This window comes from Propithecus coquereli, unplaced genomic scaffold, assembly GCF_000956105.1.
Source record: "Propithecus coquereli isolate 6110/MARCELLA unplaced genomic scaffold, Pcoq_1.0 Scaffold217, whole genome shotgun sequence".
Lineage (NCBI taxonomy): Eukaryota > Metazoa > Chordata > Mammalia > Primates > Indriidae > Propithecus > Propithecus coquereli.
The window spans coordinates 3,130,435-3,151,915 of record NW_012146856.1 but is presented as its reverse complement, the minus strand read 5'-3'; the positions used below and the strand labels follow the sequence as shown (position 1 = coordinate 3,151,915).

The window sequence follows — 21,481 nt, the reverse complement described above, 5'->3', positions numbered from 1 at the left end:
AGACGGGGTCTCGCTCTTGCTCAGGCTGGTTTCGGACTCCTGAGCTCAAACAATCCGCCCACCTCGGCCTCCCAGAGTGCTAGGATTACCGGCGTGAGCCACCGTGCCCGGCCCATATTTGTTTTATTTTTGATTACACAGTAGGGATGCCAAGGTTGAGTGAGTACCACAAACTTGCCAACATTTAGAACCTCTAAAACAGTGCTTTTTCCCAACTTGGCAACAAAGAAAATGATAATATTTTAGCACACAGAGATAAGCCAAGAAGACTATCCAAAGCCAAAAGAAATCATCCTGGGGGCTCCAACATGCCCAGGCCCCATAGGCTGAAGGCTATCTTCTCTCTGGCACACTGGTAAACCATTCATGGCACATCAGTTGGGAAGCTCTATTCTCAAGGTTCTACTCATTGCCCAAACACAAGGACCTTCACAGGGCTTCAATTCCCACTGCAGTCCACACAGTCGCACACAGGTACAGAGATTCACACACAGAAACAGATACCCACACCTACGCATAGAGACAGAGACAGACATATACAACAAGACAACTTGCGTTTCTCCAAACACACTACGCACCCTTTCGTACTTCTAACTTCTGTACATGCTGTTCTCTCTACCCAGATCAATTCCAACTGATCCTTAAAGACCATGCTCAAATGCCACTTCTCATTTCCCCCAGATCTTATTACACTGTCACTCCAAATTGTAATTGTTGACATGTGTTACCACCCTAGAATCTGAGCTCAAGGACAAGAATCGTGTCTCATTTACCTTTATACCATTGCTCCCAGTTTAATGGACAATCAAATGTTTGTTTAACATATGAAGGAATGTTCACCACATTGTTCCTGAATAAACCAAAATTTTCAAAATATAATAATTAAAACAATGAGGTACAATTATACAATCAAATTAGCATTTTTTCCAAAACAAGAATACTAATTGTAGGTACTTTCGTAAGGGAGAGATTTGGCATAGAAATATTCATAACACAGGACCAGTATTCCAGTCCTAGGGTTTTAAATGAGGAAATAAACAAACAAAAAATGTTTAAAAGGTAAATGTCTAAACTAGTTACGGTAAATCACCTGAATGTTTAAGCAATCATTTAAGTTATATTCATGAAGATGGGAATGGGAAAACAGAAAAAAAACAGTTACACCAGCTACCACGTATTGATCATGTCTTTTATTTAAAGCACACTGCTAGATGCTTTACATATATTATCTTAATCCTCACAATTCAAGGCCAACTGGCTCAGAGGTAATATAACTTGCCCAAGGTTTTTGAGACCAGATTCCAAACCAGATCTGACTCCAAAGTCTATGATCTTTTCCCTACGTTGTAAAGCCTCCACTATACAATGTCCCCAATATATTGAAACCAAAATTATATCTCTAACATACAACTTTATTTTTAAAATATGGACGACTGCCTGGAAGGAAACAAAAAACATCTATTACAGTGGTGATTAAGGGTAAATGTTACCTCAGTGTTTATCTTTTTTAAAATTAGCAACTTTTTAAAGCAGTATTGTTGAACAATGGACTAAACTCATGAGGCAATACAAAAGAAACAATCATTGATTTCATTTTTTTTTACATCTTCATTATGGAAACAGAGTAGGTAACATAACAATAAGAAAAAATATTTAAGAAGGATGTACTAGACTTTACCTAAATAAGCATATGTTTAACCCGAGGGTACTTATTACCAGGATTCAAAGCCTGATCACTGTGACTGGATTAAGCAGCATTCTTCCAGAAAAGGGTGAATTCTGAGGAAGCCTTAAAGAGACGGTATATGGATTGGAGAGAGTTAGAGATGTTTAAACTGAGGAAACAAGGGCAAAGGAAAAAACAAGAATGGTTTCTTTTTAAGCAAGAATGAGAAACAGGGCTAGTGAGATGAAGTTGGCAGAAAGTCTTCAAGGCCAATCAGATAAATTTGGAACTAATTTGATAATAACTAGGGAACTCCTACATATTCTTAAATGGGAAGGTGGTATGCAGAAATATGGTCTTTAAAGATTTAAACTTTGTTCTAACATAAAATACTGCCTTGGATTACACAATGTTTTTGCCAAACAATAGGGGGTGGAGGATAATCCATTATCCTTTACGTGTACTTTGCATATACTCTTCTCAAAAAGAGAAACTGACTAAACAAAAATCCTTATGTAAAGAGTGAACATACTGAGGAGGCAGGACCTTTCAGATACAATACTTGTGAATATTAAAAGCCATTGTACATTTTAATAAGAATAATACAACTTTAGAGCAAGAAGGGAACTTGGAGATAATCTTTTAGTTGCAACTCCATTTTCACAACAGATTAAATTGAGGCTCAAGAACTAAATAACTTGCCAAATGTCATACATAAACTAGTGGAAGATTAAATACTAGAACTCAGATTTCCTAGGTAGCAAGATCTAAAGCTGTGCTGCCCAATACTGTAGCTACTAGCCAAATCTGGCTATAAATTTAAGTTGATTAAAATTAAATACAACTTCAAATTCAGTTTATCAGACACACTAATAAAATTTCAAGTACTCCATGGCCACACATGGTTAATAGCTATTGTATCTAACAGTAGAGAAAAAGAATATTTCTATCATATTTGTCAATTATACCTCAATAAAACTGGAGGAAAAAAATATTTCCATCACTGCAGAAAGTTTAAGTGAATAGCACTGATCTAAAGAATAAGCTCTTAAGTCAGACCTGATTCAAATTCCACTTACTAGGACTCTAACCCCCAACAAGTTATTTAATTTCCCTGAGCTTCTTTTTTTTAAAGGGGTGGGGGAATTAATAATACTTACCTCACAAAGCGTACTTAATGAGTGGTATAACACGAAAAGCCCCTTATGTACTGTCTGACTCTTAACAGACAATAAATACTAATACTCTTCCCTTCCAGATCCTTTTTTCCTTCTATTGTATATAATCTCCTTATTAAGATACACACACAATAACCCACACAAATGAATATCTTCCCCTCAAAAAAGTCTACAGTATGTCATTTTCATTCTGTTCTTACTAATTTCTTCAAATACTTGCACCTCACTTCCAGTGTTTCTACTTAGAAATAATGAAATTAAGAATGAATGTGAAGAGAAATGCCTCTAATGAAATGAGAGTGTAATAAATTTCCCTTCCTCTTTTTCCCCATTCCATGTTGTATTTGATTACACCAACTTATCATGCAAGGGATATGAAATTAATGATGCTATTCCTGGACAACTGTACTTTCGTACCAATAAAGAAGATTCTACAGTATTTCTACATTATATTCCTTCTTGCCATCTGTATTACTAATTGAATATTAAATGAAGAAATAACAACACCTTTCTCCTACAGTACTTTCTTGGCAAAGAATGAAAAGGATTTCCAGAATGCTTAACCTTCAAGGCATCACAGCTTATTCTAGTAAACTGGCAAATTTAACAAATCTGAACTATCGCATATAAAAAACCTCAAAACATACAATAATTTAGAAAAACAACAAAATTCAACTCAATTTGTAATCGGTGAATTTCTACCAACAATTAAATTTTATTTAGGAGCAACAATTCATATTTAGCCACAATAAATGACACAGACTTGCCATTCTCAGTGAGTTCACCAATTTTGCAATCCCAATAACTAACAAAGAATTCGGGCAGAACTTTTAAATGTTTGCCTTTAAACATCCACCAGACAAGTTAAGATTTCTACATATTTTTACAAAGCTTTCCTGTTCAAAAGTGACCACATTAACTCCCAGAGGGAGAAAAAAGTACTCTCAAGAACAGTGCCTCCTTGAAATTCTGGTAGTTTCTTACTTTGTTCCTTAATTTACTCAAAACATGACCACCGACTCCCCTTTTAGAGTTTACTGTAAGTCACAAATAAATACCAAACAAATAACAATGCACATTGTACTATCACTTTACAACACAACTTAATTATGTTTAAATAGACAAAACTGGGCCAGGCTCTGTGGATCACACCTGTAATTCTAGCACTCTGGGAGACCAAGGAAGGAGAACTGTTTGAGGCCAGGAGTTCCACACTAGCCTGAGCAACACAGTGAGACCCCTGTCTCTACAAAAAAATTTTTTAAAAATTAACCAAAGTGGTGGTGCACGGCTGTAGTCCCAGCAGCTCAGGAGGCTGAGACAGAAGGATTGCTTGAGCCAGGGGTTCGAGGCTGCAGTGAGCTATAATCTCTCACCACTGCACTCCACCCTGGACAACAGAGCAAGACTCTGTCTCAAAAAAAAAAAGACAAAACTAAAATATTTCAATATATAAATCACACAGTTTAATAACTGTCAAGGGCTGTCATGAAGTTAAAAAACCTGAAAAAGTTTTTATTACAATCCCACATAAATTTATTACTATCCCACCTTATACGTTAAAAAAAAGTTAGGCACCTATGCCCAAATTGATGAAATCTAATTTGTGAGATTCTACCAATTTTTAAAAGTCCTTCAACAATAATGAAGTGTACATTGGTCACAGCAGAATAGTTCAAAAGAATTTTCCTGAGGCTGCATTCTAAGTACATCCAACCCAGAAAGTATTTTTAGCGAGTGTGTTCAATCAATGCCGGTGTTATGCCTAGCCTAAATTAGAAATTGGGTGTTATAAATTTAAAGTAACAATGTTACTAGGGACATTTTAAAAGACATTCAATTAGAACATAAGAAAAAAACACAAGTTTGACACAATTCAACACCGATAGCCCAGAAGCTCAGATGTTAGAAAACAGGCAATAAGAAAATCACATCCTCATCCATAACTAATTTTGAGGAATCTGTGATTTTCTAACTTAATAAACCTTAACCTACTCAATATTAAGAAAAAATACAAAACAGTGATGCGTCCTTATGTTTCAAAAATTTGTCAAACGTTTAAAACAGGTTAGCTAAATCACAAATATTCCCATGTACAAAAAAGACCATGTTTCTCATAAATAACTCAAGATCATGATATTATGAGACCATGCATATGTTTCAACGCAAAATGTAACAAAGATAATGCGTACCATAAAAAATGTGAAGAGACATAAAAATAGCTTTTGTGGTAACTGGAGCATAAATTTATTCTGACAAAAAATGGTGGTGTCCACAAAATGATCACACTCTCATTATGAGTTAGTAAAAAGGTTCTACACAATCCACAAACTTTTGCTTACAAAGTTTTCTTTTTCTTTAAAAGAAAGTTAAATTTCTATTTATCAAATTCAAGATTTAACAGATATATCTAGCTCTATTTCATTAAGCATACTTCGGGCTCTGAATAATCTTTTAAGGTCATCCTCTCCCCCGTTAAAAATGAAAAATAATTTTTTCTCTGGCACGTTACAGTTCAGAGAACCAAGATTTAAAAATGCCCTGGCGTTTAGTGTTTCACGGTCTTCTTTCTACTCAAATCGTCTCTTTCAAGTCGGATGCATCGGCTTTTTGTTTTTATCTTTCTCCATAAACATGTTTTATATGTGGCCAATCAGCTGTGCTGTTTCAACTGGGCCCAAGACCTGGTCACATAAACTTAATATAACTTAAATCCCTTATTTGAAGAGTAGCTGGTATATTGCAGATATATATGACAGGTTCCCCTAGAACAAGCGCTTTGAAAAATCCTACAAATCGTCCTTGTACATACTGATGTCATTACATGATGCAAGCCCAGACATAAAATCTCCCATCCTAAGTTTTGCAGAAACATCCTATGCAACTGTAAACTGTTACATTTTAAGGAAACCCTGGGAAATGCATCGGTAAGTCTATTTAGCTACATCTCAACTTTTTTGGGGGTGGGGGGCAACTACAGATTCCCAAATACTGGTATATACTGGTAGGATCATAAGAGGCTTAAAACTTCAATGGTGGGGATACTCTGCCCATGCACCCATGCAGCAGACAAGAAGCGCTGAACCAATTTTAAAAAGGAAAAGAAAAAAAAAAAAAAGGAATTCTACCAGGAATGGAAAACTCAGAAGATTCTAAAGCCTTACCTAGAGTTTAGGTACCGTGGAAGATTCCATCTCCGCATCTATTCCATCCCTTATTCCTTGGCTCAACCAACTACAGATTCCAACTATAACCCCGGGAGCTCCGAGAGCAGAGGTCTCAGGAATAAAGGGAAAAAAGCGTCCTTTCCCTTCCTTTTAAACCAACCTTGTACCTCCGGCTTGCCCTACCTGGCTCACCTCCCAGGAGCCACACACGCAGGTAACAGCCTCGCGTACAACGTGCAAGGCCGAGAGGCCGGCGGGGACCCAAGAGTCTCTTACCTTCGTATCACAGCCGCGTCCTCTCGGCTGGAGAAAAAAAGCCTCGAGGCCCGGGCGCGCCAGGGATAAGCGCGTCCGCCGTGCCGCTCCGGGGGGCTCCCTCAGCGCCCCCCGAGCAGCAGCCGCCGCAGCGGCCGCGCCACGACCCCGAGCCGCCAGCACCACCTCATGCTGCGGGGCCGCCGGGGAGGTGGCAGGGAGGCGGGCAGCCGGCGCCTTCTCCCACCTCCCTGCGGAGATGAGATAATCCACACCCCCCAAAAATGCCGTGGGGGAGGGGGCTAAGGGGGGGACTGACCCCAAACCTCCGACCCTTCGGCCAAAGCCAAGTCTCCTCCCTCCCCAGCTCAGGCCCAATTTCAGTCCCTGGGGACCCAGGAGTCCTGAGAGAACAATGTGGAGGGGCCACGAGGAGCGGAAGAGCGCGCAGCGCGGCGCGAGCGGGTGGATAATCCTGGGCAGCGTTTGTGTGTGAGAGTGCAAGAGGAGCTCAACCACCCCCCTCCTTTTCCTCCTCCTCTGTCTCCTCCTCCTGCCTCAAGCACACCCCGTCTCCCAGGCCGCAGCATAGCAACCGAACATGGCGGCTGCGCAGGCGCCGCCAGTCAGCGGCCAGAAACGGCCGCGGCAGCAACTGGAGACGATCTCGCGAGAGGCAAGGCCAAACCCCTTCCCCGTTAGCGCAGGGAGAAGTTGCACCAGCCCGAGCGCGGAGGGACACGCAGGTGCGGGAGAGAAGGGCTGAGGCATTGGAAGGCCGGGCGGGGAGGAGAAGGTGGAACCTGTGGCCCCGCCCCATAGCCGCGCCGCGATTGGTTGCTTGGACCGGACCCCTGCTGCACCTACTGACTTAAGGGACTGGACGGAGGGCCCAGAAACCTGAATGTTAACCAGACCACCTGGCGGCAGGTCTTCCCAGATTCAGTGCTAATAGAGGGAATAGGTTTTGTGCTTTGAATCATTTCCTCTCCTAAATATAGGCTCCAAAACAAAGCCTAAACAAACAACATTCATTTATAAAACATTTGGGTGCCTTCCGTGTGCCTGGAACGATGAGCTTTTTTAAATTGAATTAATTCATTCAAATAACAAATATGAATTTGGTGTTATCACGCCAGGGTGTTTTGCCGGATGCATTCTTTTATTTTATTGGCGATACAAACTAGTTGGTAATAGCACAGATGCCTATGGGATGGATGATCTCAGCTAAAATGGGGGAAGGAGGGATTTGGGGACCGTCACACTTCCTTTTTGCCTCATTTTTTGTCAGTGCTCTTTTCTGTTGCCAGGCGCCTTCTTGCTATCCCTTAGTCTTATAGTCAGCACCCTACCAAAGCCGGCCTTTATAAAAACGTTCTTTCCAAAATCACTTTCCCTCTAAGCCTACGAAATGATTATTTACCAATGAGGAAAATGTGTACAACTCTGTGAAAGACAGAAATTCCTATCGACTCTCTTCTCCCTCACACCCTGCCCCTAGTTTCTCCATTTGAAAAAGACAACTTGTCAATCCATATTTTTCCTGCTTTACCTTCCTCACTTACTTTTCTTCCCAGATCTGTTGTAGCCGGTGCTCTTTCGTTCTTCCTTAAATATGCCTTCCTGCCTTCAGCTCTCCATTTCTGTGCCTTCGTTCATGCTATTGCCTCTACTAAAATGTTCTTCACCTCATCTTCATGTATCAATATCCAGTCAGCCTCCCACCAAAGATCAAATGGGACTTCCACTAGAAGTAAGAGGTAATTTATTCCTTCTTTGGCGTGGAGAGCTCTAGGTGCGACTTCCCTTTGGTTCTTCTCACAGTGTACATTCTATTATACAATACTAAGCCCTGGGTGGGTCTTACCGCTATTTCATGGTCTTACCACCATGGCTGGAGGACAAGGACCTCGTCTTAGTCGTCTTTGAATCCCCTGTAATACCCGATGACACTGCCTGGTCAAAAAAAAATTGTTGAAAGAGTGAAATGCTTGAATCTCTAATGGGTAGTATTTCTGCATGGTACTTAAAACAGAGCAGACTCTTCCTCAGCTTCCAAATCTTGTAATTTTCTGTTTCTCTGGGTGACACTAGTCTGGTCTAGATTGTCCTAGATGATGCCCCATAAACCCTTGTAACTAGTCCCCAACTAATCTTCCTGTCTCCAGACCCTCCCACCCCACCCCATTCCTCCCACCTCCATCCATAAACCACAGTGACCTTTACAAATATAAATCTGACTTGTAACATAAATATAACTAGAGTCTCAACATTGGTGGGGGCTGGAGGGGAACACCTGTGCTTTGGGAAACTCTGCAGAATGAGCCCTTTAGATAAACGAATGTAAGCTTCATATCCATCTACTGTTCTTTAGGAAAACTGTGAAGACACTATTTTTAAAAAATGAGATATAATTCACATACCATAAAATTCACCCTTTAAAGTGTACAATTGCAGTGCTTTTTAGTATATCCATAAAGTTGTGCGACCATCACCACTAATTCCACCTCAAAAATTATCACCACTAGGCTGGGTGTGGTGGCTCACGCCTATAATCCTAGCACTCTGGGAGGCCGGCAGGAGGATTGCTTGAGGCCAGGAGTTCCAGACCAGCCTGGAACATAGTGAGATCTCATTGCTACAAAAAATTTAAAAATTAGCCAGGTGTGGTGGCACATGCCTGTAGTACCAGCTTCTCAAGAGGTTGAGGCAGGAGGATCACTTGAACCCAGGGGTTCAAGGATGCAGGGACCTATGATCCTGCCACTGCACTTTAGCCAGGGCGACAGAGCGAGACCCTGTCTCAAAAAAAAATTTAAAAATCATCACCACTGTGTAATTCCACCCCCAAAAAGAAATCCCTTACCCATTAGTGGTCACTCTCCTTTCTTTCCCCTCACCCTTCCCCTAACAACCACTGATCTACTTTCTGTCCCTATGGGTTTGTCTACTCTGGACATTTCGTATAAATGGAATTATACGTTATGTAGTCTTTAGTATCTGGTGTGGAGCAAGACACAGAAGTTCCTGAATGGAATTTCCCTTGTGGAAGTCACCAAGATGGGCCCTTTGAAGTCACCAATACTCACCATTATTCCTACAGAAATCTGAGTTCACCTTAAATCTCCCTACCTGCAACCCTGGAAAGAGAAGAATAAATAATTGTGCTTTAAAACGGGGGTCTTTAGATTGTGCTGAATCCCCACGTGGGCGCATTGAAGATTAAATTGGGAAATAATAAATTAGTGCTTCTCAAACTTTAAGGTGCATACGGATCACCCGGATATCTTGTTAAAATGCAGTTTCTGGGCCGGGCGCGGTGGCTCACGCCTGTAATCCTAGCTCTCTGGGAGGCTGAGCAGGCGGATTGTTTGAGCTCAGGAGTTCGAGACCAGCCTGAGCAAGAGCAAGACTCCGTCTCTACTAAAAATAGAAAGAAATTAATCGGAAAACTAAGAATATGTAGAAAAAATTAGCCGGGCATGGTGGCGCATGCCTGTAGTCCCAGCTACTTGGGAGGCTGAGGCAGGAGGATTGCTTGAGCCCAGGAGTTTGAGGTTGCTGTGAGCTAGGTTGACGCCACGGCACTTTAGCCCGGGCAACACAGTGAGACTCTGTCTCAAAAAAAAAAAAAAAAAAATGCAGGTTCTGATCCATTAGGTCTGGAATGGGGCCTGAGACTCTGCATTTCTAACAAGCTCCCTGGCTTCTGGACCACCTTAAAGTAGCAAGGGTATAGACCACTGTTCGTTAAACTAGTATGAGTCTAAGTACTTTTGCAAATTCCCTACAAAAATATGTAAATTTTTTTCTCTTATGTTCTTTAAAAAATTAATATATTCTAGTGCCTATCCTGAATCATTTGATGACCACCTTGTAACTGAATACTACATTTGATTTTGTATTTGGCACCAACTACAACTTTAATTTTCTTGGGCTAAAGAGAAAAAAATAGAATACTTCTTACGGAAATGACAGCATTCTGGCTAAGAGAAGGTCAAGCATGCTCACAGCACACTGCAAAAAAGTTTCACAGAAATTCAAATAGAGAAGAATGTTGGGATAATTAAGCCAATTATAAACATGCCAAACAAAAAGGCTCATACATACCAATGAGTCCATATTCTCATCTCAAAGGACAATGTAATTTCAGCAAAACAACAAACATCATTCACCATGTTACGTACATAATATTAACTGAATTTTTAAATTTTGTGAATTTAATTTCAAAATTATTTCAGTTTTATATATGTAGAAAGCTGTGAGAATAAGGCATTTATACCTAATCTAAAGTTTATACATGATTAAAAAACATAATTAAAATAATTTAATAGTTGGGAGCTAGCAAGATTTTTTTTCTTCTTTTTCATTTAAAAATGGCCTCAAACATTACTGGATATTGGCAGACACTGCTATTGTCTGTGATTTTTTTTCCTTGTCCACAGCCTGCCCTTGGCTGTGCTTTGAGAGAGTAGGAACAAGGGTTGTATCCACACTTGGAGGGTGTTGGCAGGCAAAGACTGGCCTTTTTGCACTGTGTAACTGTTGGCAGGACCTCTCCTAACTCTGGGTAGCTACAGCCAGGAGGGACTAGGCATTTGTTCTAGTCTATGCAGATGCCAGGCTGCCCTGGCCTTGGCAATGACCCTACGCAGCAATAGTGGAAGAGAAGCTTTGACTAGGGCACTGTGGCTGAGTCACCAGCCACCCACCATCTGTAACTTGAAAGGACCCCTTTGGAAGGAATGAGTAACCCTGGGGTCACTGGGGATGTCTAGGAAGGAGAATCTTATGGAAAAGTTAGACTTTACTTGCTAGGTAGAGCTCAGAGTGGTATGAATTTTAACTTTAAAAAACACATGACTTATGTGACTTAATTTTGTTGCCTGAGCTGGTGAGGTGGGACATACAAGGTACACAGGCTTTCAAACAAATGTGAATCCTAATCTGGTATCTGACATGAGAACTTGGTTGGATATTTGTCTACCTTAGCTGGACAACTAAGGTGGAATTTCACCTTTTTACCTGTCTGGAATCTTCATGCACAACTTAAAGCAAAGCAAAATAAAACAAGCAAATTGAAAGAATTTAAACCTTTAAAGAAATGTCATACATTTTTTCAATAAGCTCAAAATTCTGTAGCTCGGGCTTCCTTTAATTACAGGGCTGCTTTAAACATGCTTAAAAAAAAAAAAAAAAAATTAAAAAAAATGAGATAGCATATACCAGCCCGGTGCAGTGGCTCACACCTGTAATCCTAGCACTCTGGGAGGCCGAGGCGGGAGGATTGCTTGAGCTCAGGAGTTCGAGACCAGCCTGAGCAAGAGCGAGACACCGTCTCTACTAAAAATAGAAAGAAATTAGCCAAACAAGTAAAAATAGAAAAAATTAGCCAGGCATGGTGGTGCGTGCCTGTGGTCCCAGCTACCCAGGAGGCTGAGGCAGGAGGATCCCTTGAGCCCAGGAGTTTAAGGTTGCTGTGAGCTAGGTTGACACCACAGCACTCTAGCCCAGGCAAGAGAGTGAGTCTCTGTCTCAAAAAAAAAAAACAGATAGCATATACCTCTGAGGCATTTGACCCAGATTTGTTGCTCTGTCAACGTGGCTCTCTCCCTCTTCACTTGCCTATTTTTTCCCCTTTTTTGCTGAATAGCAGAGAAGACCTGTTAGCAATTCTGAGATCCAGAACTATACAGAAAATGTAATATTTTAAAAATCTAACACTTTCTCCTACTCCCAATCCCATTCCCCAAAGGTAAGTACTATTAACAATTCTTGTGTACACTTCCAGAATTTTCTCTGAATATATAAGCTAGATGTATATCTCTTTTCCCTACACACAAGGGATCATACTATACATACTATTTCACTTACAAATGTGTATATGCATCATCCCTTAACAAAACATATAGATATGTGTCATTCTAAGGAGTGTACCATAATGTATTTAACCTTCTTTATTTAGTGGGCATTTAGGCTGTGTCCAGTTCTTTGCTGTTATAAAAAATATCCTAATGAACATTTTTATCATAAAGTTTTGTACACATAATGAAGTATTTCTTTAAGATGAATTCCTGGGAAAGCAATTGCTGAGTGAAGTGTATGGACATGTTTAATTTTGATGAATTTTGACTACCAATTGCACCCACCAACTATGTGTGAGAGTTACTATCATCCACCTCTTCCTTATCATTCTGGGTTTTATATTTTCCTCAAACCAAACAACAAAACCCCATAAACCCTTCTATGTATTTTTTCCTTCTAGTACTTTTAGTTGTGTTTTTTTTTTTAATACTTAAATCTTTGATCCATCTGGAAATAATTCTGGTGGTGTAAGGGGTTAGGCATAAGCTTTACTGTGTTTTTTAAACGGCTATCCAGTTGTCCTAATATCGCCTTATTGGAGAAACGCACACACACTTGCTAAATTGCCTTCATCAGATGCTGAATTCTCAAAGTTTTTTTTTTTTTTAATTTGAGAATGTTTTACTTTATTCCATCAAGTTGTCTACTCCATCCCCGTATTTGTTTCCTGTTGCTACTGTAACAAATAACCACAACTTTAGTGGCTTAAAACAACACAAATTTATTCTCTTACAATTCTGGACATCAGAAGTCCAAAGTGGGTTGCGGAGGCTCTAGGGGAGACTCTTTCCTTGCCTTTTCCAGTTTCTAGAGGCCACCTGCAGTCTTGTGTTCACAGCCCCTTCCCCATCTTTGAACCTAGCAACGTAGGATCTTCGAATCTCTCTTATTCATCACCTTCTCTGGCAGGACCCTCTTGCCTCCCTTTTATAAGGACCCTTGTGATTGCATTAGTTCTATCCATGTAATCCAGAAAAATATCCCCACCTCAAAATCTTTAACTCAATCACAACTGCAAAGTCCCTTTGCCATGCAAGCTCACACTCACAGGTTCTGTGGATTAGGGCATCTTTGGAGGCCATTATCCTGTGTGCCACGGGTTCTAATACCAAGCTCTTTTAACTGTTAGAATTTACAATAAGTTTTAATACCTGAAAAAGTTAATTCTTCCTCATAACATCTTTTTGCAAGGTGAAAATATTTTTAATTATATGAATTTAAAATATGTGAGTCCCAGGCTGAAATGAGGCTGAAATGTTAAATTACATTGACAGGGTATGTAATGTACCTAGTGTAAGATCTATCTATTTAGTATCTGAAAAAAATTATCCGTGGATAAATGTAAATATAATGTGTATATATAAATATATTCTTTTTTGATATATTTAAGTGATAATTTATTCACACATATAAGCTAAGTATCACATGAGGAAAGATTTATAAAGAAGGGGTTTGGGAGGTTTGGTTTTTATTTTAAGAGAATAAATGTGCAAAGGTTCCTTTTTAAATTATTTTCTTAAGTAAAAGTATGCTTTCATGACAGTAGAAAATAAACAATCAACATCTATTCACTAACCAACTAACCAAAGAAATAAAATGTTGATGTTACCTCCAAAGTTAAACATACCTGGCAAATCTTAACAAGTTCCCAAAAAGACTAGAGAGTTAAGTGAAAAAGTGAAGGCCTTTGAGGATTTTTCAACTTCCAGATGAACAGACAGAAAATGCATCAGTACAGAATGAGTGAGAGCAAACACTTACGCTTTTGTATACTAGGTACTGTACACAATTTACATACCACTATTCCACACTTAACCAATAAACGAGCTCCATTTAATAGTTTAAAATAAACTATTAGATCATGACTGTTCTTGCTTAATGGTTTTAGGCAAATAATTGCAGATACAACAATGTAAATGTTGAATTTCTAGATCTGGCAACTTCTAAAAGAGTTTTCAGGAATCCATTGGATGCTAACAATAGATCTACAGAGGCTAATTTTAAGGTGTATATCAGGGGATAAATCCTGCAGAAACCTCAGCCTCTGTAATATCATCATGGGTTATAGTTTTATAAATTCATAAACATTAAATTAATTTGGAGCAACCTAAAAAAAAATCGTCAAGTGGCATTCAGTTTCTTATAGGCTTCTTCAATGAACGTTAATGTGTTCTTATCCTGGGATGAATTATGAAGAACATCCAAATCCTTTAGAAGAGCATTCTGGTTTGGAATTAGCGTCAAAATTTCTTTCTGAAGTGTGGATGTTTTGAGACAATTCTGAGAAAATTCTGGAAGAGAGAGTAAACCACTACTATCCACTTGAAGCACCTGTTTTAGTGTCTTCTCTTCTTCTTTCACCTCACTTGCCAGAATTTTGATTTTGTTCTTTAGGCTCTGAATATTCCCAGTCATCAACTCTGTGGTCTCTAACCATTTTATCTATTTCTTCCTGCAATAATGCCAGACCTTCTTCATTGGCTCTGTCCTGTGCTCTTTCCATATTCGGTAGACTTGACCCGTTAGTGAAATCTTTCAGCTTTTCAGGAACGACTTTCAGGGTGTCACACAGTTGTAGCAATCTTTTCTTCAAGAAGTTGAGATGATGTTGTATTTCTTTTTTTTCTTTAATACTTTTACTTAAAATTGTTATTACTACTGATTTCATTATAGTTTGAAAATGCTCTCTGCTACTCTTTGAAAGAGGTTGACAGGTTTTTCTCTTGTAGGATGCTATCTTTATCTGTTTTAGATTAGTATGCTTTGTTTGTCCTTCAGAAGACACATGCTTTGGGTGATTTTTATTTCTTTTTGCTGTGTTTCTAAGTTCTTTCTCTGACAACTCTACTTCCTCATCATCAATTTTTCTTTTGGGATTTCTTTTCAAATGTTGAGACTTCTTGGAAGCATTTGGTTTACCAGGCATCTTGATCATTGATTCCTCTTGAACCCTTCCAGGAGCCGCGCTCAGACTAATTCGTGTCCAAACAATTGAAAGAGGAAGAGACTTGGCTAAATATATTCTTAAGGACACAGATTATGCATATTATAAACCACTTAATCTGTATCTGTCTTCGTAATTTAAACATTAATGCAAATTAGTGCTCATAATGTTCATTCATTTAAAAAAAATGTGTATTGCTCACTAACTATTGTTAGGCACTGGGAATACAGGTAAGAGGTGGCCCTTATCCTCAAGGCAAGTATTTTTTATTCTTAGGATTCTGACTTACTAGTGAGTTATGAAATCAATTTAGTGGATCCTGACCAGCATTTTGAAAAAAGAAAGAAACTAGAATACACTAGGAGATATCGGAGTACATTGCACAACATGAAGGTAAGCATTGTACTTTGAAACTTTGTGGTTACGTGTTTGTGTATATGTGGGTTGCAGTGTAAAATGTCCCTCTTTCTTACTTTGGGTGTGGTAGCCAAAAAAGTTTTAGAGCTTCTAGTCTGAAAGAAGAATCAATAAAAACAAACAACACCAATTAGAATGAGGACTGCTTTCATAGATTAAACTGTGAACTCCATGAGGACAGAAACATGGCCATTTCACTCACCATTATTTCATTACAGCCTAAACTAAGGTCTGATACAGAATCAGCTCTCTGTTATTCTTGAATGAACAAATGAACATGGTGGGCCTAGAGTGCTAGGGAAAGCTGCGGAAGGAGACCAACGTCTAGCATGTTCTCTGCCTTACTGTGGGGACAAGATTTGGAGAGGAAAATGCTCTGATGTAGAATTGAAGGCCGGGTAGAGCCTGTGAGAGGGAACCCTGAGGGACCTTGAGTGACATCTAGTGGATTATTGGACCAACTGGGAGACACCAGCCTGAGGAAATCTCCCATTAGGTGAAGTATTAATGAATATGCTGTTTGCTTTAAAAAAAGAGAGAGAGAGAGAGAAAAGGAGCGGGGGGAGAGAGAGAGAGATGGGCTCCATCCTGGTGCAGTGTACTGAATTTACTTTATTTATAGGGGAATACTGTAGGTTTATTGGTCTGTGCTCTTTGTTAGGTGTTGGCTTTGTCCATAGGAGCTTCATCATCAGATTGGAAAATCTTGATTAATCTTCATGACTTCATAGCATGTTACTCAGCACCTGGTACAGCATCGTCAGGTGTGCTTCAGGTGTGTAATAAACACCTGCTTTTGGCTGGCTGACATGTTTTAGCCATTCGTTCGCCTGTGGTCATTGATTGGATACCACCCACATTAAGAATTCCCATCCCTGACTGCACATTAGAAACACCAAGAGAGTTTTTAATAAATACAGATGCCTTTGCCCACCCTGATCTCACCTTCAGCCTCGTTTGTTAGGGTATATCTGAGGCTTCTCTGTATAGATACAGACGTAAAGTTTGTTTGTTTTCTTCCAGCGCCCAAGGTGACTCTACTGTGCACAGCATGTCATACAGGATCTGTGTAGAACAGGGATCCCTGCCCTCTAGATTGGTACTTCTCAAATTGTCTGGGATAAAGGACCAATCCCTCATGGGCCAATATTTTAGTAAAATATAAATAAAAATAAATTACTATAAAATAAAAAGAAAAAGATATACAGTATAATAAAATACAATCCCCAATTTTTTATTAGACTCAACAGAAATGAACTACTCTGTCAAATTTCTTTAAAAGGTTTTAACTGCTTACTCTCAATTTCTGTATTTATCTCATTGTGGACTGGTAACAAACCATGTGCAGTGTGGCACTTTGAGTCACGTTGTGCCAGCCTACATTCTAGTTGGAGATGGGGACAAGGAAAAGACAGAGGAGATGCAAAACACACAAGTAACAGTACCGGCAGGACACACAGGTTATTCTTGTTGCCTTTAAGGAGGAGGCCTACCAATCTCCTAGCCAGTGCCTCCCATGCAGCAGAGCCCCACGGGGCTACCAGGACTCAGGGCCCAGTCCTTGGCTTTACAGAGTCCAAACTTTAATCTTATCAGAACACACACGTTAATCAGGCACTTGGCACTGTCCATATGCTAAAAATTTGTTAAGAAACTGGTTATAAAGCAAAGATCACTCTCTTTATTAAAGCAAATATACCTTTCCAGGGACCAGACACTGATGTTTGCTATAAAAATAGCCTCTTTCCAATATAAAGGTTCCCAGGCACAAGAAAGTTATTTAGGCAACATAAAATGGAGATCTCTCCCTTCCCCACAATAGAGCACCCCTCTGTAGTGATGGCATTATTCACGCCCACTTAATGCATGTGTCTCACCCATGGATAGTGCTTAGTAAGCACAGACAGACTTTGACAGCCTGTCATACTTCTAGGACATTGCCTTCTGTCCATCACCACCAAGCCGACAGTTTCAATTACTGGTTTGAGTTACCACTTTCTCTGGTTTTAAATCACTTCTGAGGATATTCCAAGCCACCTTGATTGGACTTGAGTGATCCCCAGGTTTTTATCAGCAATATGTTTGTCAACTATCAGCAGCACAGATTTGGTCCACAGATGACTACTCTATCATAAGCTGACCACTCCATCTCACCTTTTTAAATGCAGTCTTTTTCTTCTGCATTTAGTGCCCTGCCTTCCTTTTCTTTGCCAAACTCCTACTCACCTTTTGGATTTCAGTTTTCATGTTGGCTCCTCCCAGAAGCCTGCCTTGGTCTCCTGTCACCCAAGGCTCGAATCTCTGTGCCCCAGCAAAGCACATAGTCCACGATGCTGCAGTGGACCAGTTTCCTCTCTTCTCCCAAGTCGACTTTTAAGCTTCTTAGAACAGTGATCCTGGCTCTTGTTTACTATGAGTGTCCAGAAAAGCTATACATAGTAGACCCTTAAAAAGTGTTTGGTGAAACAAACTGATTTTCTAGTTCCATTTTCAAAGTGTGATGTGATAGCAAGGGCTGGTAGGAGATACGGCTAGCTTCTGATCTTATGCGGGCTTTGTGGTGGTGGCTGGGGGCGGGGGTGTTTCTTGAAAGTCAATCGAAAGAGTAGGAGCATTAACTGGTAGATGTGAAGGTGTGTAAGAAGGGGAGTATGATGGTAAAGTGAATGATGTAAGAAAAATTAATTTCATGGTATCGAGGAAGGAGAGATTAGATTTGGGCAGAGATTGGACCTGGCAAGCCAGTTAAAACAGTGAGAGTATCTCCCCATGAGGGGCATCTCAGAATCACCCGAGATGCTACATCAATACCCTCCCCCACTCCGTTCCTATGTGTCACCCACACCCTTCCTGGGTGTCATCCCTGGTCAATAATCACTGCCCTAGTGCTGAGAGGAGTCTGTCCTATGCCTGATGTGCAGGAGAAGGAAATTCCGAAGTCTGCTGTAATCTTCTAGCTGTGAGATACCAGAGACATGATGTGTTATCATCACATATTTAACCATTTAATCATTTAAATAATGATTCCAATTTTATGTCTGAACTTTTGCTAGAGGTAAAGCAAAACTTCTAATAGATTATAACAAATTGTTATCTTAAAAGCTAGTCACCTGTCTAAAGTTTGCATTAATTTCCAGCAAGGGCTGTTAGCCCCCCTATTTATTGTATTACAGTAATCTTTTACTGAATGTTTGATAAATTAACAAAATACTCTACTGGCCTAATAATTTTCTTTGGAAAAACTAACGATACTATCTCAACTATCTTGTAGGCATTCATTAAGTTATATAAATTTTTTCTTCTTTAATCTGTATGTCCAGGAATAGATTAAAACAAAAACTAAGATTGTGTTTTGCTCTCTTTAGGTTGAACTTTCTCAGAATTTAAAAAAAAAAAACAAACCTACCCATAATGAGTGAGACAAATAATGTTTCTTTGACCAAAAGCAGTCAATCAATTACAAAGTCTTGTAATTGCCAATTCAGTTTCTCCATCTCTTGTTTCCAACTTCTTTAGAGTCTTCTACTACCAGTATCTGCTCTAAGGATTATCAAAGTCACACAATTTAGAACACTACCTTATATCTGGGCATCAGGTTTCAGAGAAAGAGAAAGGGGAGGATGGGGAGGAGATAGAGCAAGAGGGAAGGGGAGAGAGAGCAATGGAGGGTAGGGCAAGGCTTAGACCTGAGGTTTAAATTTTTTGTGCATCACTCCTTGTTATTAATGACAGTCTGACTAATGGGCCAGTCCAAACAAGTTTGTGTGCTTTCCTGAAATACAGACCTAGGTATCCCTTGGTGTGCAAAAAAGATACTATAGTAAGTAGAAAATTACATGTAAAGGGAATTTTCAATTAGAGGAACTTGAAAGTTCAGATGAGTCATAAAGATTTAACACAATAGGAATTTATAAGCTGTTAAAAATCAAATTTAGAATTAATTGAAGAAATTTGGAAATGGGCAAAAAGAAATACAGAATATTTGACAAATCAGTGTCAGAGAATATCACTTTCCTTTATTGCTCTGACTTCTATTAATATTTTGTTTGTTCTTAGATCCGTGTTAACCCGGGAAAGGCACTGGTGGTATCAGCCTGTGTCTCATGTGGGGAGTAGGGCCCAAAGAAAAGTTCTTAGTCATTTTCTATTAACAATGATTCATTTCTTGGGCATTGAGGAAAACATTCTAAAAGCCAGGTTGGGGGGAGGTAAGAACAAATGCTCTCACAGGCTAGAAATAACTTCCAGAATCAATAGTTTCCAAGTTTCGAACGGAGCCAGGTTAAGGATGTTAAAATCACAGCGGTTGTACCTATTATTGCTTGCTGAAGCTGGCACACATCCTTGGACAAATGCACACTTAAATCAAGGATGCTGGGTTGAGTTGTCAAAAGTCTCCCCCTCAACCCTGGACTTATAAAAAATCCTGGCAGGACACTCTCAATGCCCCCAAACAGGGAGTAAGTGAATTTAGTTATGGTTTATCCATACACACATAGAATATTATTCAAGTATTAAAATTGCATTTATAAATAAGTTTTACTGACATGAAAAAATACTTACAATGTAATAGTAAGTGAAAAAAGCAGGTGCAAAATTAGTATATGTAGTATTAGCTCTGCTTTTAAAAACGACATGCATAGGAAGGGATGGACAAAGGGAGCACAGCAGATTTTTAGGACAGTGAAACTGTCCTGTATGAGACCGTAATAGTGGATACACATCGGTATACGTTTGTTAAAACTCATGGGATGTACAACAAATGTGCCACACTGATGGGAGATGTTAATAACAGGAAGAAACTGTAGGTGAAAGGAGTGGGGAGAAAGGGCGTGTGGGAAATCTTTGTATTTTCTGCTCAATTTTTCTGTAAACCTAAAATTGCTCTAGAAAACAAAGTCTATTATTTCTTAAAAATGTAGTGAAAAAGACCGCAGGGAAATAACAATGTCAGCTAAAGAAAAAAAATCAAACTTTTAAAGAATTAAAGTTAGTTTTATGTAGAAGTCTTCCTGAGGACTACATATAGCCTGAGGACTATAGCACGAGAGAAGTCTTTCAGGGAGGGTCTGTCAGACCTTCTGAAAAAGCATTTTAGCTCACGGTTTATATACAGGCAGTGGGGGTTAAGTACATGTAAAATCACATCCAAGTTTGGGTGCACGAGTAAATCAGTTATAGACAAAGTACATCTGGTTATGCATTGTAGAGTCATAATTGCTAACCCTGTCAGATATTATCTTACGTGTAGGAAAAGTCAAGGTCTAGGGTCATTTATCTTTTAAGAAATCTAGTGACTCAGGCAAGAGATGTGGGAGTTGTGTGCTCTATTTTCTTTTGTCTTCGAAGCATTCTTTTTTTTTTTGAGACAGAGTCTGGCTCTGTTGCCCTGGCTAGAGTGCTGTGGTGTCAGCCTAGCTCTCAACAACTTCAAACTCCTGGGCTCAAGCAATCCTCCTGCCTCAGCCTCCTAGGTAGCTGGGACTACAGTCATGTGCCACCATGGCTGGCTTATTTTTTCTATATATATTTTTAGTTGTCCAGCTAATTTCTTTCTACTTTTTTTTTTTTTTTGAGTGAGATGGGGTCTCGCTCTTACTCAGGCTGGTCTCAAACTCCTGAGCTCAAATGATCCTCCTGCCTCAGCCTCCCAGAGTGCTAGGATTACAGGCGTGAGCCACCGTGCCCGCCAACATGCTTCTTGTACTTGCTACTTTGTCTCACAACAGCAAAATGTCAGCCAGACTGTGTCATTCTATAAGGTGATAAGTGATAACCTTAGATTCCCTTGGATCAAATTCCATGTCCTCTACTTATTGCTTAGGTAAGTTACTTGAATTCTTTGTGTTTCCGTTCCCCCATCTATTAAAATGAGGATTATAATAATACCTCATAAAGTTTTTTGTGAGCATTAAGTTAGTTAACATATATGAAGAGACCTCACAAGGTTCATAGAAAAATAGAATTAAATGATAAAAATAGGCCAGGC

General features: G+C 39.5%; 1 pseudogene; it reads right to left on the bottom strand.

Annotated features, from left to right (window-relative positions):
* Positions 1-14,252: 14,252 nt before the first annotated feature.
* On the bottom strand, positions 14,253-15,057 carry LOC105810646 (annotated as a pseudogene).
* Positions 15,058-21,481: the final 6,424 nt, after the last annotated feature.